Consider the following 20087-nt stretch of genomic DNA (forward strand, 5'->3'; position numbering starts at 1 on the left):
GGGTTCCATCACATTTTCAACTATACTGATGGTTATCTCACAAATATGTTTTGCGTTATACTGTACAACGAGTGTGCCGACACCGGTATGGGCACAGAGCGCGTTTAGCCTACATGATGACTATATGATGAACTAAAGAGCGACACTAATTGTATTTGTCAAACGCAAACAAGCGTCGATGATCATGTCACCCGGAATAAGACCCTGGATTTTTATTGGAAAGGACACATCAAGATTAACACTTTGCACATTCACATGTTAATAAGTTCATGATCATTTATTTAATCTGTTGCCTAATAAACTGCATGCTTTCCCGAGTCGTGACTACAAGTTTACTTTGATATGATGGTTATTATATCAATATTTGCACATAAAAGCGTTTCCACCGACATTTTTGGCATAATTAATTTTACTAACCAGGTTTCCATTCAAAGTCTATATGCCAGTAAAATACAAGTCGGATAAACAATTTACAGGCCTGATGGAAACAGAACATTTTTCTATAAACTTTCCCCTCAAAAAATACTGTAACGACCCATACGCTAGACAAGGTGGGATATTTTTGTGTTGGTAAAATCATTGCGGGAAATGTTGGTGGAAACACTTGTATGCGCAAAAATGTATATAATAACCAATATATCAAAGTTCATTTGGAGTCACACGATGACATGTTGTGGAGTCCTCCCACTACGACTCATCCGGAAAGCAAACAGTTTATTATGCATTTATTATATTTATATATTAACAACTGAGAACTCAGAACTACTGAGAACTCAGAACTACTGAGAACTCAGAACTACTGAGAACTCAGAACTACTGAGAACTCAGAACTTGGAAATCTCCGACTTCCATCTTCAATGCGTTCAAGACAACTGGGAATTCGAAAAGAACGAACTCCGACTGGCAAATCCAACTCAAAATTCCAAGTCGGGAACTCCGGCCTCTTTCGCGACCCCCGATTTTACCGACTTGAAGATCACTGACGTCATGATTAGACAGATGAAATAAATGATGATGAACTTCGACAGGGTGGTAAACGTGAAAAGTGATGAGCTTGATGCTCGTTTCCAAGTAAATATCGAGGGTCTTATTCTGGTAACATGATAATCGATGCTTGGCTGCGTTTGAAAAAATAAATAAAAATCTTGCCTTTTTGTCCATAATAGTCTCATCATGTACTGTGTGCTATACATGCGCTCCGGCCAACAGCGCGCAGTTACTGCTGTTGTCTAGAGTCAATACCAGAGTGGGAAGACACTATATGGTGCAAAACCATCAGTAGAGTTGAACATGCGATGGAACCCGTTTAACTTGTATTCTTTATTCGGTACATCTCAATTTAACTGCAAAACGTATGTTTATGTGCACTACATCATCACGCAACAAGCAACATTTTATATAACACATTTGATTGTAACACATCTCTTCGTGGGAAAATGCACATATTATTTTAATGCGGATTTTTGAATATTGACATGGAAATCTGTCCCCAAAAGATCCCACCTTGTCTCGCGTATTTTGTTTTGTCTACAATTGTAAAGTTTACCGGGAAAAAAATTATGTCATGACAATCTTTTTTCCTGGCATGTACTTTACTGGCATAAAAAGGTTGGATGGAAACCTGGTTATAGTAAAAAAATAAAAATAATATCTGTTTAATACAATATATATCAAAATGATTTGTTATGTTGGAACACTAATGGTATTCTCTAAATTGAGTTTGTATTTGGGATTATGTTTTATAGGTGTGCCATTCAGTTTTATTAGAAAATCATCTCATTTGATGCTTTTTAATATTGTACATGTGATTAGGCCACACAGAGGGCCAGAGATTAATACAGAACCCTGTGATCATCTGAAGTAGAGACCAGAGATTATTACAGACACCTGTGATCATCTGAAGTAGAGACCAGAGATTATTACAGATACCTGTGATCATCTGAAATAGAGACCAGAGATTATTACAGACACCTGTGATCATCTGAAGTAGAGACCAGAGATTATTACAGACACCTGTGATCATCTGAAGTAGAGACCAGAGATTATTACAGATACCTGTGATCATCTGAAGTAGAGACCAGAGATTATTACAGATACCTGTGATCATCTGAAGTAGAGACCAGAGATTAATACAGATACCTGTGATCATCTGAAGTACCCTAAAGGGCCACCAAATTAATTGTAATAGATTTCTTAAAATCTTAGAAAAATACCACAATTCTGGTATTTTACTGTTAAACTTTGAAAGTTTCCAGTAATATACCCTCTCTTTGCACCCCTTGACCCACCCCATCAGGACCCTATATGCTTGTTATAATGCAATGTAAGCCTTCAAAGCATGGTTTGCGGGGAGGTAGGTAGCCTAGCCAGGTGTCCTAGTGGTTAGAGCGTTGGACTTACAACCAAAAGGTTGCAAGATCGAATCCCTGAGCTGACAAGGTAAACATCTGTCATTCTGCCCCCTGAACAAGATAGTTAACTCACTGTTCCTAGGCCGTAATTGACAACAAAAAAATGTTCTTAATAGACTTGCCTAGTTAAAAAAAAAAACTATAATGTTGACATCATGGATGGTCAGTCCTTGATTCCATATCTCTGTCTACTAATTAGCGTGTGATATCATTTCTCCAGCCCCCTCCCTCAGCTGTTAACCAAAATAAAGGGGTGAGAACTTTACTATTGTTTCAACTGCAATACTGCCCCTTTAATGCCTCCTCTACGTTATATAAATACTGCCCCTTTAATGCCCCCTCTACGTTATATAAATACTGCCCCTTTAATGCCTTCTCTACGTTATATAAAAACTGCCCCTTTAATGCCTCCTCTATGTTATATAAATACTGCCCCTTTAATGCCTCCTCTACGTTATATAAATACTGCCCCTTTAATGCCCCCTCTACGTTATATAAATACTTCCCCTTTAATGCCTCCTCTATGTTATATAAATACTGCCCCTTTAATGCCCCTCTATGTTATATAAATACTGCCCCTTTAATGCCTCCTCTATGTTATATAAATACTGCCCCTTTAATGCCCCCTCTACGTTATATAAATACTGCCCCTTTAATGCCCCCTCTACGTTATATAAATACTGCCCCTTTAATGCAACCTCTATGTTATATCAGTACTACACCTTTAATGCCTCCTCTACGTTATATAAATACTGCCCCTTTAATGCCTCCTCTATGTTACTACTGTACGTGTAGAATTTAAATACACCTTTAGCTATGAAATGAACATTACTTTAAACATTCAACTTCTTTTTAAAGAAGCAATCACTGTTCAACCCTAACCCCAACCCTAAACTTCATTCCACTCTGGCCTTAACCCTGCTAACCTAACCCTGACCCTAAGCTTTATTCCACTCAAGTCTTAATTAGTAGGGTATAAGGAGGCAGATAATAATTTGTACTATGCAGTTTAAAGGGTCGGCCGTAAAGAGGGAAGGGTCGGCCCTTTGTGAGCAGCCTGACCCTGAGATAATGAACCTGTATTTTGCTGATAGAGTTCCATTGTACCCATCGAGTTTACCATATAATGGCAATCAATACCTGCAGAAATATAGTGGAAACAGCAGCAAGCAGTGCAGGACCATACACCGGAGGAGAGGGGAGGGGGAGGAGAGGAGGAGGAGAGGAGGGGGAGGAGAGGAGGAGGAGAGGAGGAGGAGGAGAGGGGGAGGAGAGGGAGAGGAGAGGAGGAGGAGAGGGGGAGGAGAGGAGGAGGAGAGGGGGAGGAGAGGGAGAGGAGAGGGGGAGGAGAGGAGAGGAGAAGGGGAGGAGAGGAGAGGGGGAGGAGAGGGGGTGAAGTATCGTCTGAGGCGGTAAAAACACATAAATTAAGGCTGGTAATTATGGGATGACTTGGCTGGCAGTAGAACCGACTGAGGAGAAAGACAACATTAAAACTAGAGATTTATCCTGTCTCTCCGACCAGGACAATACTGGCCATTATATCTAAAGTAGCACCACCCAAAGCCCATCTATCGCCGTTTCCAACTCCACACTAAACTGTCTATATATCACCACTGTATGGTGAAAGTGGCCTCAGGAGAAGTGAGGTGATTCTAAATCATTAAAGAGACTTCTCAAAGGTTAACGGACGTACTTGGAGTTCTCTCATAATTAAGATTGAGATGCTTGATTGACTGTAGTGTAACATTCAGCTTGGTGTTACTACAGTTTAAGAGGTGTTTATTGGGGTGTTATTTTTAAAATGTTGTACAGTGTCACAATGCAGAACATACAGTACAGTAGGCTAATACTAGGACACACGACAGTAATGAGAAGAGAAACACAAAGAAACAACCTTTAGTAATACACCGTCACCGAGACATACTGTTACTCCCCATCCCATTCTCACCGGTGATAATGCACAGGCCGTTGCCTTGATCTATACAACTATTATTTATCCCGATCCACAATGGCCTACCCAAACGAGCACCGGGCAATAAATAAAAAAGACCTGGCCTCAGAAACGCTTTTGTCTGTTAGAATCTGACCCAACCAAGACAGGCCTCTTAAAACCAGATTTATGTGCTTTCAATACCTGGCGTGATGCATTCGTCTCGATTCCCTGAAAGGGATATGAAGAATAAAAGAGGAGAGGACAGTCTTTTGTCAGCAGAGACGATCCGATCAGCTCATGGATCACGTTGACAATGAGGAATGGCGGGCGGGAGGAAAAAGCACCTCGTGTACGACTCCTCTAACGGACTAACGACGGCACAGGCAGTCCTCTAGTTAATCACTCACTTGCTAAAAGATTGCAGTGTGTAATTGGAGCTTGCAGAGGGAATCGGGACTTAGTAGAGCAGAGTAATCGTCATCTTTTCGCTCGGCTTCGTCGCTGATGCGTTCAGTTTCGCACCTTTGCAGCAAGCCGGTAATGGAACTGGCCAGAGGAGTTTCTCCTCTTCATTTACTTGGCTCTTTTAACCTGTGAAATGAAGGATTAATGTAATGCAGCTAGCAGGAAAACAACTGTTTATCTACATGTGGACAGCCCATCTAATTGGAATGGCGCTTCAGTAGTTTCCTTACATTTAGACTTTACTGTTGTTCATTTAGCAGACGCTCTTATCCAGAGTGATTTACAATCAGTGCAAACAGCTGACTGGGTTAGGGAGGGCCCATACAGCATGAACCTAGAATACAGTATGAACCTAGAATACAGTATGAACCTAGAATACAGAATGAACCTAGAATACAGTATGAACCTAGAATACAGTATGAACCTAGAATACAGCATGAACCTAGAATACAGCATGAACCTAGAATACAGTATGAACCTAGAATACAGCATGAATCTAAAATACAGCATGAACCTAGAATACAGCATGAACCTAGAATACAGCATGAACCTAGAATACAGCATAAACCTAGAATACAGCATGAACCTAGAATACAGTATGAACCTAGAATACAGTATGAACCTAGAATACAGTATGAACCTAGAATACAGCATGAACCTAGAATACAGCATGAACCTAGAATACAGCATGAACCTAGAATACAGCATGAACCTAGAATACAGCATGAACCTAGAATACAGTATGAACCTAGAATACAGTATGAACCTGGAATACAGCATGAACCTAGAATACAGCATGAACCTAGAATACAGTATGAACCTAGAATACAGCATGAACCTAGAATACAGTATGAACCTAGAATACAGCATGAACCTAGAATACAGCATGAACCTAGAATACAGCATGAACCTAGAATACAGCATGAACCTAGAATACAACATGAACCTAGAATACAGCATGAACCTAGAATACAGCATGAACCTAGAATACAGCATGAACCTAGAATACAGCATGCACCTAGAATACAGCATGCACCTAGAATACAGCATGAACCTAGAATACAACATGAACCTAAAACAGTGGGTTAACTGGTCTAGGAACAGTGGGTTAACTGGTCTAGGAACAGTGGGTTAACTGGTCTAGGAACAGTGGGTTAACTGGTCTAGGAACAGTGGGTTAACTGCCTTGTTCAGGGGCAGAACGACAGATTTGTAAATTGTCAGTTCAGGGATTTGAACTTGTAACCTTTTGGTTACAGCTCTAACTCTCTAACCACTACGCTACCCTGCTGCCCTAGAACATAGAATACAGCATGAACCTAGAATAGAACTCTATTGTCCAGCCAAACATGGAAACTGTAGGAATGTTTCCCTCTGTCTGTCTGTCTGTCTGTCTGTCTGTCTGTCTGTCCCTGTTTCTGTCTGTCCCTGTGTCTGTCTGTCTCTGAAGCACAGAAGTCGTACCACCTATAGTTTCCAGCAGGATATTTAGAGTTGTGGCAATAGAAGCCTGGAACCATTCTTTAAAGCTTAGCTGTCTTCTCTTCTGTCCCTTAGTATTCCAGATAATTACACTAGCTGGGACAAAAATTGACTGACTTATTCAACAGAAAGTGCTGATTGTGGTTTCTGGGGCGGTAATCAATTAATACCCACAACCCCCAACAGCCTGGAGGAGAAAGACAGTCCATCACACAGGATATTTATCAGTACACAAAGACAGTAACACCACCATTGTTTTGTCTGCTTTTGATGAGACCAGCTCAAAAGGCCATCACTTATTTAATCAGACACGAGGTACAGGAGACTGAGGTTCTGGAGGCTGAGGTACAGGAGACTGAGGTACAGGAGACTGAGGTTCAAGAAGCTGAGGTACAGGAGACTGAGGTTCAGGAGACTGAGGTTCAGGAGACTGAGGTACAGGAGACTGAGGTACAGGAGACTGAGGTTCAGGAGACTGGGGTTCAGGAGACTGATGTACAGGAGACTGAGGTGCAGGAGGCTGAGGTACAGGAGACTGAGGTACAGGACACTGAGGTTCAAGAGACTGAGGTACAGGAGACTGAGGTTCAAGAGACTGAGGTTCAGGAGACTGAGGTACATGAGACTGAGGTTCAGGAGACTGAGGTACGGGAGACTGAGGTACAGGAGACTGAGGTTCAGGAGACTGAGGTTCAGGAGACTGAGGTTCAGGAGACTGAGGTACATGAGACTGAGGTTCTGGAGACTGAGGTACAGGAGACTGAGGTACAGGAGGCTGAGGTACAGAATACTGAGGTTCAGGAGACTGAGATACAGGAGACTGAGATTCAGGACACTGAGGTTCAGGAGACTGAGGTTCTGGAGACTGAGGTACAGGAGACTGCGGTACAGGAGACTGAGATACAGGAGGCTGAGGTACAGAATACTGAGGTTCAGGCGACTGAGGTTCAGGAGACTGAGGTTCAGGAGACTGAGATACAGGAGACTAAGGTTCAGGAGACAGAGGTACAGCCTGAGGTACAGCAGACTGAGGTCCATGGCCATGCACAAAGCTAAGGATCCTATAAAACCAATGGTGCTATTATTACGGCGTTATTTGTAACTGATTTTGTACATAATGTTTCTGCAACCGTATCTTACGGCAAAAAAAGAGCTTCTGGATATCAGGACAGTGATCACTCACCTCGGATTAGACAAAGAGCTTCTGGATATTAGGACTGCGATCACTCACCTCGGATTAGACAAAGAGCTTCTAGATATCAGGACAGTGATCACTCACCTCGGATTAGACAAAGAGCTTCTGGATATCAGGACAGTGATCACTCACCTCGGATTAGACGAAGAGCTTCTGGATATCAGGACTGCGATCACTCACCTCGGATTAGACAAAGAGCTTCTGGATATCAGGACAGTGATCACTCACCTCGGATTAGACAAAGAGCTTCTGGAAATCAGGACAGTGATCACTCACCTCGGGTTAGACGAAGAGCTTCTGGATATTAGGACAGCGATCACTCACCTCGGATTAGACTAAGAGCTTCTGGATATCAGGACAGTGATCACTCACCTCGGATTAGACTAAGAGCTTCTGGATATCAGGACAGAGATCACTCACCTCGGATTAGACTAAGAGCTTCTGGATATCAGGACAGTGATCACTCACCTCGGATTAGACTAAGAGCTTCTGGATATCAGGACAGAGATCACTCACCTCGGATTAGACGAAGAGCTTCTGGATATTAGGACTGCGATCACTCACCTCGGATTAGACGAAGAGCTTCTGGATATCAGGACAGCGATCACTCACCTCGGATTAGACAAAGAGCTTCTGGATATCAGGACAGCGATCACTCACCTCGGATTAGACAAAGAGCTTCTGGATATCAGGACAGCGATCACTCACCTCGGATTAGACAAAGAGCTTCTGGATATCAGGACAGCGATCACTCACCTCGGATTAGACAAAGATTTTTTCTTCAACAAGCAGGACGCACAGGACATACTCCTAACACCCGACAAGGCCAACAACCCAGTTATTTGCAAGAGGAAGAGACGCAGGTACAGAGGACTCGTAAGGATCCGCAGAAGGCGAGTGGGAAAGCTGTTGTTACCATCAATATTACTTGCCAACGTGTAATCATTGGACAATAAATTAGACGAGGTACGATCACGAATATCTTACCAGACAAGCTAAATCACTTCTATGCTCGCTTTGAGGCAAGCACACTGAGGCATGCATGAGAGGGAGGATGTCAGAGACCTGGCCGGGTGGTGTCAGAATAACAACCTATCCCTCAACGTAACCAAGACTAAGGAGATGAATGTGGACTACAGGAAAAGGAGGAACGAGCACGCCCCCATTCTCATCGACGGGGCTGCAGTGGAGAAGGTTGAGAGCTTCAAGTTCCTTGGTGTCCACATCACCAACAAACTAGAATGGTCCAAACACACCAAGACAGTCGTGAAGAGGGCACGGGCACGACAAAGCCTATTCCCCCTCAGGGAACTAAAAAGATTTGGCATGGGTCCTCAGATCTTCAAAAGGGTCTACAGCTGCACCATCGAGAGCATCACTGCCTGGTTGCATCACTGCCTGGTATGGCAACTGCTCGGCCTCCGACCGCAAGACACTACAGAGGGTAGTACGTACGGCCCAGTACATCACTGGGGCTAAGCTGCCTGCCATAGAGGACCTCTACACCAGATGGTATCAGAGGAAGGCCCTAAAAATTGTCAAAGACCCCAGCCACCCCAGTCATAGACTGTTCTCTCTACTACCGCATGGCAAGCGGTACCGGAGCGCCAAGTCTAGGTCCAAGAGGCTTCTAAACAGCTTCTACCCCCAAGCCATAAGACTCCTGAACAGCTAATCAAATGGCTACCTGGACTATTTGCATTGTGTGCCCCTCGCCCCCAACCCCCAACCCCTCTTTTATGCTCCTGCTACTCTCTGTTTATCTTATATGCGTAGTCACTTTAACTATACATTCACATACATACTACCTCAATTGCCCTGACAAACTGGTGACCCGGTTAGCACATTGGCTTCCCGGACTATTTGCATTGTGTCCCGCCACCCACCACCCGCCAACCCCCAACCCCTCTTTTACGCTACTGCTACTCTCTGTTATCACATATGCATACTCACTTTAACCATACCTACATGTACATACTACCTCAATCAGCCCGACTAACAGGTGCCTGTATATAGTCTCGCTACTGTTATTTTTTAACTTTTTTTTACATTTGTTTTTATTTCTTTACTTATCTATTGTTCACCTAATACCTTTTTTTTCCTACTTAAAAATTGCATTGTTGGTTAGAGCCTGTAATTAAGATAAACTTTGATTTAATTTATTGTCTTCTGTCAGTTTCATCAAGGACGAGTATTTGAATGAGGACTGGGTTCAACGATTCAAGAATTCAATTGACTACTTTTGTTCTGAATAAAACGTTAACAACAACAGTAAACTATTGTATTGGTGTTCAATGTCGTAACAAACCTCTTCAGTCTTTCAAATTAAACGAATGCCTGATGTTCTACAGACTACAGCAGACCAATCACATTCTTCTACAGACCACAGCAGACCAATCACATTCTTCTACAGACAGAAGCAGACCAATCACGTTCTTCTACAGACCACAGCAGACCAATCACGTTCTCCTACAGACCACAGCAGAACAATCACGTTCTCCAACAGACCACAGCAGACCAATCACGTTCTCCCACAGACCACAGCAGACCAATCACATTCTCATAAAGACCACAGCAGACCAATCACGTTCTCCTACAGACCACAGCAGACCAATCACATTCTCATACAGACCACAGCAGACCAATCACATTCTCATACAGACAACAGCAGACCAATCACATTCTTCTACAGACCACAGCAGACCAATCACGTTCTCGTACAGACCACAGCAGACCAATCACGTTCTTCTACAGACCACAGCAGACCAATCACGTTCTCCTACAGACCACAGCAGACCAATCACGTTCTCATACAGACCAAAGCAGACCAATCACGTTCTCCTACAGACCACAGCAGACCAACCACGTTCTCATACAGAGCACAGCAGACCAATCACGTTCTCCTACAGACCAGAGCAAACCAATCACATTCTCATAAAGACCACAGCAGACCAATCACGTTCTCCTACAGACCACAGCAGACCAATCACATTCTCATACAGACCACAGCAGACCACTCACATTCTCATACAGACCACAGCAGACCAATCACGTTCTTCTACAGACCACAGCAGACCAATCACGTTCTCTTACAGACCACAGCAGACCAATCACGTTCTTCTACAGACCACAGCAGACCAATCACGTTCTCCTACAGACCACAGCAGACCAACCACGTTCTCATACAGACCACAGCAGACCAATCACGTTCTCCTACAGACCACAGCAGACCAATCACGTTCTCCTACAGACGACAGCAGACCAATCACATTCTCATAAAGACCACAGCAGACCAATCACGTTCTCCTACAGACCACAGCAGACCAATCACATTATCATACAGACCACAGCAGACCAATCACGTTCTCCTACAGACCACAGCAGACCAATCACATTCTCATAAAGACCACAGCAGACCAATGACGTTCTCCTACAGACCACAGCAGACCAATCACATTCTCATACAGACCACAGCAGACCAATCACATTCTCATACAGACAACAGCAGACCAATCACGTTCTCTTACAGACCACAGCAGACCAATCACGTTCTTCTGCAGACCACAGCAGACCAATCACGTTCTCCTACAGACCACAGCAGACCAATCACGTTCTCATACAGACCAAAGCAGACCAATCACGTTCTCCTACAGACCACAGCAGACCAATCACGTTCTCATACAGACCAAAGCAGACCAATCACGTTCTCCTACAGACCACAGCAGACCAACCACGTTCTCAAACAGACCACAGCAGACCAATCACGTTCTCCTACAGACCACAGCAAACCAATCACATTCTCATAAAGACCACAGCAGACCAATCACGTTCTCCTACAGACCACAGCAGACCAATCACATTCTCATACAGACCACAGCAGACCAATCATATTCTCATACAGACCACAGCAGACCAATCACGTTCTTCTACAGACCACAGCAGACCAATCACGTTCTCTTACAGACCACAGCAGACCAATCACGTTCTTCTACAGACCACAGCAGACCAATCACGTTCTCCTACAGACCACAGCAGACCAATCACATTCTCATACAGACCACAGCAGACCAATCACGTTCTCCTACAGACCACAGCAGACCAACCACGTTCTCATACAGACCACAGCAGACCAATCACGTTCTCCTACAGACCACAGCAGACCAATCACGTTCTCCTACAGACCACAGCAGACCAATCACATTCTCATAAAGACCACAGCAGACCAATCACGTTCTCCTACAGACCACAGCAGACCAATCACATTATCATACAGACCACAGTAGACCAATCACATTCTCATACAGACCACAGCAGACCAATCACGTTCTTTTACAGACCACAGCAGACCAATCACGTTCTCTTACAGACCACAGCATACCAATCACGTTCTTCTACAGACCACAGCAGACCAATCACGTTCTCCTACAGACCACAGCAGACCAATCACGTTCTCATACAGACCACAGCAGACCAATCACATTCTCATACAGACCACAGCAGACCAATCACATTCTCATACAGACAACAGCAGACCAATCACGTTCTTCTACAGACCACAGCAGACCAATCACGTTATCTTACAGACCACAGCAGACCAATCAGGTTCTTCTACAGACCACAGCAGACCAATCATATTCTCCTACAGACCAAAGCAGACCAATCACATTCTCATACAGACCACAGCAGACCAATCACATTCTCATACAGACAACAGCAGACTTATCACATTCTTCTACAGACCACAGCAGACCAATCACGTTCTCTTACAGACCACAGCAGACCAATCACGTTCTTCTACAGACCACAGCAGACCAATCACGTTCTCCTACAGACCACAGCAGACCAATCACGTTCTCATACAGACCACAGCAGACCAATCACGTTCTCCTACAGACCACAGCAGACCAACCACGTTCTCATACAGACCACAGCAGACCAATCACGTTCTCCTACAGACCACAGCAGACCAATCACGTTCTCTTACAGACCACAGCAGACCAATCGCGTTCTTCTACAGACCACAGCAGACCAATCACATTCTCATAAAGACCACAGCAGACCAATCACGTTCTCCTACAGACCACAGCAGACCAATCACATTATCATACAGACCACAGTAGACCAATCACATTCTCATACAGACCACAGCAGACCAATCACGTTCTTTTACAGACCACAGCAGACCAATCACGTTCTCTTACAGACCACAGCATACCAATCACGTTCTTCTACAGACCACAGCAGACCAATCACGTTCTCCTACAGACCACAGCAGACCAATCACGTTCTCATACAGACCACAGCAGACCAATCACATTCTCATACAGACCACAGCAGACCAATCACATTCTCATACAGACAACAGCAGACCAATCACGTTCTTCTACAGACCACAGCAGACCAATCACGTTCTCTTACAGACCACAGCAGACCAATCAGGTTCTTCTACAGACCACAGCAGACCAATCATATTCTCCTACAGACCAAAGCAGACCAATCACATTCTCATACAGACCACAGCAGACCAATCACATTCTCATACAGACAACAGCAGACCAATCACATTCTTCTACAGACCACAGCAGACCAATCACGTTCTCTTACAGACCACAGCAGACCAATCACGTTCTTCTACAGACCACAGCAGACCAATCACGTTCTCCTACAGACCACAGCAGACCAATCACGTTCTCCTACAGACCACAGCAGACCAATCACGTTCTCCTACAGACCACAGCAGACCAATCACGTTCTTCTACAGACCACAGCAGACCAATCACGTTCTCATACAGACCACAGCAGACCAATCACGTTCTCCTACAGACCACAGCAGACCAATCACTTTCTTCTACAGACCACAGCAGACCAATCACGTTCTTCTACAGACCACAGCAGACCAATCGCGTTCTCCTACAGACCACAGCAGACCAATCACGTTCTCCTACAGACCACAGCAGACCAATCACGTTCTCATACAGACCACAGCAGACCAATCACGTTCTCCTACAGACCACAGCAGACCAATCACGCACATTACAAATGGTCATGAATTTAGGGCATTAACCGTCCGTCAGGCCTCATGGCTCCCACAACATCATTATGTGTAGTAACACTAGGGACACAACATCATTGTGTGTAGCAACATTAGGGGCACAACATCATTGTGTGTAGTAACACTAGGGGCACACCATCATTGTGTGTAGTAACACTAGGGGCACACCATCATTGTGTGTAATAACACTAGGGGAACAACATCATTGTGTGTAGTAACACTAGGGGCACAACATCATTGTGTGTAGTAACACTAGGGACACAACATCATTGTGTGTAGTAACACTAGGGGCACAACATCATTGTGTGTAGTAACACTAGGGGCACAACATCATTGTGTGTAGTAACACTAGGGGAACAACATCATTGTGTGTAGTAACACTAGGGGCACAACATCATTGTGTATGTAGTAACACTAGGGGCACAACATCATTGTGTGTACTAACACTAGGGGAACAACATCATTGTGTAGTAACACTAGGGGCACACCATCATTGTGTAGTAACACTAGGGGCACAACATCATTGTGTAGTAACACTAAGGGCACAACATCATTGTGTGTAGTAACACTAGGGGCACAACATCATTGTGTGTAGTAACACTAGAGTATTGGCGACAACATGCAGATTCATCAGTCTTAATGTCGTGTGTGAATACAGAGGTATTGTCAGAACCTAGAGGCTTAAATCCCTGTTTTCTGTAGAGGCTTAAACCCTGTTTTCTATAGAGGCTTAAATCCCTGTTTTCTATAGAGGCTTAAATCCCTGTTTTCTATAGAGGCTTAAATCCCTGTTTTCTGTAGAGTCTTAAACCCTGTTTTCTATAGAGGCTTAAATCCCTGTTTTCTGTAGAGGCTTAAACCCTGTTTTCTATAGAGGCTTAAATCCCTGTTTTCTATAGAGGCTGGAATCCCTGTTTTCTATAGAGGCTGGAATCCCTGTTTTATATAGAGGCTGGAAGCCCTGTTTTATATAGAGGCTGGAATCCCTGTTTTATTACAGAGGCTTAAATCCCTGTTTTCTATAGAGGCTTAAACCCTGTTTTCAATAGAGGCTTAAATCCCTGTTTTCTATAGAGGCTGGAATCCCTGTTTTCTATAGAGGCTTAAATCCCTGTTTTCTATAGAGGCTTAAATCCCTGTTTTCTATAGAGGCTGGAATCCCTGTTTTATATAGAGGCTTAAATCCCTGTTTTCTTTAGAGGCTTAAATCCCTGTTTTCTATAGAGGCTTAAATCCCTGTTTTCTATAGAGGCTGGAAGCCCTGTTTTCTATAGAGGCTGGAAGCCCTGTTTTCTATAGAGGCTGGAAGCCCTGTTTTCTATAGAGGCTGGAAGCCCTGTTTCCTATAGAGTCTGGATTACTGTTCTGATTACTGTCAAGATTCCCTATTTAGCTGCTTATGTGTCAGCAATTGCAACACACACACACACACACACACACACACACACACACACACACACACACACACACACACACACACACACACACACACACACACACACACACAATGTTAGGTCTGCCTGAGTAGTGAGCAGTGAGCTCACTATGATCCCACCATCTCAGTGTTTCTCCTCGGTGACCAACCAGTGTCGTTTCCTTTGGCCGCTCGTGATTAATGATGTCAGGGCCAGGGTACACCGCAGAGGTCACGACCCCATGGTCTCAAGGCCACGCCGGCAGGGATGGAGGGGGACGGAGGAGCTGGGCCAACATAATTCATTTTCAGGCCACAGCGGGAGACCGCAGCAGGGTGGAGGAAAGTTTAAACTGACATTTCATATGAGTTTTAGGGTGTTTTAGTGTGTTTTAGTGTGTTTTAGTGCGTATTGGATTGTATTGAATGAAATGTCATGTTCACAGCTTCATGCATGACTTGACTGGGAGTTCAAAACGGCTGGAGGCCGTTCTAATGCTTTTACAAACTACTGCATTTAAAACCAGACAAAACATTGAGCTCATTTTTATAAATACGTTGTTTAATACAGGGTCAACGCCAAAATGGGATACAAAGTATATTGTAAGCAGGTGTGGTTTCTGGGTTAGTTAAGCAATTAACATCCCATCATGCTTTGAGTCTTGTATACAAATGCCCAGTTGTCAATTATTTTGGCTACCATGGATAGAAGAGATTTCAGTGACTTTGTGTGTGTGTGTGTGTGTGTGTGTGTGTGTGTGTGTGTGTGTGTGTGTGTGTGTGTGTGTGTGTGTGTGTGTGTGTGTGTGTTTGTGTGTGTGTGTGTGTGTGTGTGTGTGTGCGTGCGTGTGCGTGTGTGTGTGTGTCAGTCACTAGATCTCAACCCAATAGTTCTTGGAGATTTTGGAGCGGCTCGTGAGACAGCGTTTTTTTGCACCACAGTCAACAAAACACCAAAATTATGGAATTTCTTGTGGAAGAATTTGAAATTATATTAGAATATAAGTCACATGTACAGGGTCTCAGGTGTAATTACAGTGAAACTCTTAAACTCCGAACTTCAACAATGCAGGTCAAGATTAAATAAAACAATTACAAGTCATTACATGTAATCAGGGTGCAACTTTGTTTTTAGAAGAGAGGAGGGACATAACCTCCCTCAGAATTCTTTGGGGCATCTAAAGCTCAGCTCCTGCATTTCTACTAAGGCTGTACCCGGCAAAAAATATATCTTGGTCCACCAAGATTAGTCTTTGAACTTTGAACTAGCTACATAATTAATAGCTACAATCGATTGGTCGAAAGTTTTACAAGTGTATTTGACACAAATATTAATTTTCACAAAGTCTGCTGCCTCAGTTTGTACGATGGCAATTTGCATATACTCCAGAATGTTATGAAGAGTGATCAGATGAATTGCAATTAATTGCAAAGTCCCTCTTTGCCATGCAAATGAACTGAATCCCCCCAAAAACATTTCCACCGCATTTCAGCCCTGCCACAAAAGGACCAGCTGTCATCATGTCAGTGATTCTCTTGTTAATACAGGTGTGAGTGTTAGTTTACTTTTATAAAAAAATTGTTCCTAACTGTGGTTTGTGTAGGCCAATCACGAGGCGTGGCCAATCAGCCAGTGAACAGCATGCAGCCAAAACAAGCCTTTCGAAAGGCTGTCCTCATGGAATGCCGACACCAATATTGGAAGCATCAGGGATTTTAAAAAATCGGTGTCGTCGGGTGCCGCTGCAGATGGAACCCGGGATGCCTCAGCTGGTTCGTCAGGCTTCCATGCCTTAGCTCGAGAGGTTTTCTTGCCTCGGTTGGCTCGGTAGGCTCCCATTCAACGTCACGGCTCAGCTGGCTCGTCGGGCTCCCACGTCTCAGCCGGCAGGTCGGACTCCCACTCCTCAGCCGGCTTGTCGGGCTCGTTCAGGTGGGACGCCGGATGGCGCCCCTAGAGAGGGGGTACTGTCACGCCTGCTCCCGCTCCCCCTCTCTGGCGCTCGAGGGAGCCAGGCTGCCCATCACACCTGTCACCATTGTTACATCAGCGCTGCATTGGAATCATCTGGACTCCATCACCTTATTGATTGCCTCCTCTATATCTGTCTATATCTCAGTTTGAAGAATTTACTTGCTTCTCGTTTCCCAGCATTTGTCCTCACAAAAATACAGGTTGGAAAGCAAATGGATCCTGCTGAAAAGAGAACACTAATCTGTGTGTAGGCTACCAAGTTATACACTTCCAAATAGGCCTGTCGAGTGAACAGAGATAAGCTTTTGGCACAAGTGCATCGGCCAACGCCAGTGAGTGAGCTGAGCATCATTGGGTTAGTCAGTGAAACTGGAAAGCTTTATTCAGGACTATAATTTCCTCTTCATATTGTACAGTGTCTCCTCCAACACCACGCACCTAGGCCTAGGCTATTGATGGATTCAAGACAACGTGGTTTTTATTGATCTCAGATTGTGTCAAAGTAGCTTGATTTTTTTATAATTTGTAAGGTATTAAAATATAGTCTGCTAAAGTCCCCTAGGCCACAACATGTTTTGTAACTTCTGCAAGTCCCTTTTACTCTACTGATCTATGCCAGTACACAAAAGCATGATAATGCATGCAATGCTGTATTATAATTATACAGCATTTTAAAAATGTATTTTTTAAAATTTAAATCATGTGTTCTGGTACCTCAGAGCACCCCGGGTCACCCCTCCCTCTCGGGCTCACCTCTAAATGTACTAAGTAGTCCCTGTCTGTAGAGCTTTGCCGTCTGCGGCAGTCGATTTGCCGTAACAGGCTCTGATGCAGCCCGACAGTATGCTCTCAATAATGCTCCTGTGGAACACTGTGAGAGCCCTCTGGGACATGCCGGATTTCTGCCAGCTTCCTGAAGTTGAACAATAGCTCTTGTTCTTTCTTCACCACGGTGTCCATGTGGTTTGATGATTTCAGCTGCTCGGAGATGTGTTACGCCGAGGAACTTTAATTTTTTTTGCTCATCTCCACAGTTGATGAGGATGGGGTTGTGCCCAACCTTGGTTCCTCCTGAAGTCCACAATCAGCTCCTTTGTTTTGCTGACGTTGAAGGAAAGGTTGTTCACCTGGCACCACGCTGTCACAGTTCCTTACCTCCTCACTGTGGGGCCGTCTCGTTGTTGTTGGTAATCAGGCCTAGTACTTTTGTGTTGTCAGCGAACTGGATGATGTAGCTGGAACTGTGTGAGGCCAGGGAGCACAGGAGGGGACTGAGGACGAACCCTTGAGGGGCCCCCGTGTTGAGAATCAGTGTTGAGGAGGTAATGTTGCCTACCTTCACCACCTGGGGGCGGACCGTCAGGAAGTCCAGGAACCAGTTGCACAGGGAGAGAGTTCAGACCCAGGGCTGTGAGCTTTGCCATGAGCTTAAAGGGCACTATGGTATTTTAATGCCGAGCTGTAGTCGGTGAACAACGTCCTCACATTTGCATTATTTTTGTCCAGGTGGGTAAGGGCAGCGTGCAGTGTAATGGTGATGGCGTCGTCAGTGGATCTGTCAGGGCGGTAGACGAATTGGAGAGGGTTGAGTGTGTCGGGGAGGGAGGAGGTGATATGGTTCGTGACCAGACTCTCGAAGCACTTCATGACGACGGAGGTGAGCGCTACGGGTCGGTAGTCATTCAGTCCACTGACATTCCCTTTCTTGGGCAGGGGGACGTCTTGAAGAAGGTGGGGATAGTGGCCTGAGTTAGAGAGAGATTAAAAATGTCAGAAAACACAACACCCAGCTGGTCTGCACATGCTCTGAGGGCGCGGCTTGGGATGCTGTCTCGGCTGGCAGCTTGTGAGGGTTAACACGTTTGAATGACTTGCATACGCCCTCCGTGGAGACCGTAAGTACATAGCCCTCATTGTCCCAGGGGGCTCTTCTCGGCAGCTCAGAGTCATCGTGTGAAAATAAAAAAGCTAGTGCGGTAGTCCGGTAGTAGCGTATCCGTGACGTGGCTTTCATTTTGTAAGCCGTGATCGTTAGGATCCTCTGTCACCTCGTGTCCAACCCTCGAATAGCTCCTCCACTTTGTCCCTATACTTGTTGTGTTTCGCAACCTTGATCGATATGCTTAGGTCGTATTTGTGCTGTTTAACCAAATTATTGTTCATAAGCAGCATCTCTCTCATTTTGAAAGACAGTGAAAGTTTTGAAAGACACTATCGGTATCACATCATCTGTGCATTTTTTGATGTTATCATTGATGTTATCCCCAGAAACGATCTGAAACATATTCCAGTCCACGTGATCAAAACAGTCTTGGAGCGTGGATTATGATTGGTCGGACCAGCACGGTATAGACATGATCACCGGAACTTCCCTCTTGAGTCTTTGTTTGTGGGCGGGGAGAAGCAAAATGGAGTTGTGGTCAGATTTACCAAAAGGAGGGCAAGAGAGGGCCTTATATGTTGAAAAGGCGTGTAGCAGTGGTCAAGTGTCACCTTCCTGCTAGTTGGATAATCAACGTGTTGGTAATAATTAGGGAGCAGGAAACTCAAATAACTTTTGTTAAAGTCCCATGCAACAATAAACACTACCTCTGGGTAGGCAGCCTCCATTTTGATTTAGGGTCCAATGAAGATCGTTGAGAGCATTTTTGGTGTCGACTTGATGCCATGACGATATTCCAAGTCAGGAGAGCAGAAGCTCGCAAGTTCCTGTATGTTTCCCAGAGCCCACCAACTTTGTTCTTGCCAGAGAGAGCCCGTTTCCTCTCCGCTCAAAAAACTGTAAAACCCGCTGGTTGTATATAATCCGATTGGATGTTGGAGGAGAGCCAATTTTCAGCCCAGTCTCACTCTCAGAGTATGTTGCAGAATCTGATGTCCCTCTGGAAGGAAATGCACTTTATGTTGGCGGTTCCTTTATTTTGGCAGTTACCTGTTTCTGCAAAGCAGTTGACTATTCTCATTATTCAGGTGAATTAAAGCAAAGCAGTTGACTATTCTCATTATTCAGGTGAATTAAAGCAAAGCAGTTGACTATTCTCATTATTCAGGTGAATTAAAGCAAAGCAGTTGACTATTCTCATTATTCAGGTGAAATAAAGCAAGACAGTTGACTATTCTCATTATTCGGGTGAAATAAAGCAAGACAGTTGACTAT

At 44.4% G+C, this 20087-nt stretch overlaps 1 protein-coding gene across 1 annotated transcript in view; it reads right to left on the reverse strand.

The window, feature by feature from the left end:
• LOC110536507 (AT-rich interactive domain-containing protein 3A) overlaps positions 1–20087 on the reverse strand; it is a 252077-nt gene that overhangs the window by 46719 nt on the left and 185271 nt on the right. The gene's annotated exons all lie outside the window — the stretch shown is intronic.

This window comes from Oncorhynchus mykiss, chromosome 11, assembly GCF_057628025.1.
Source record: "Oncorhynchus mykiss isolate SJ-2025 chromosome 11, ASM5762802v1, whole genome shotgun sequence".
Classification (NCBI taxonomy): Eukaryota; Metazoa; Chordata; class Actinopteri; order Salmoniformes; family Salmonidae; genus Oncorhynchus; species Oncorhynchus mykiss.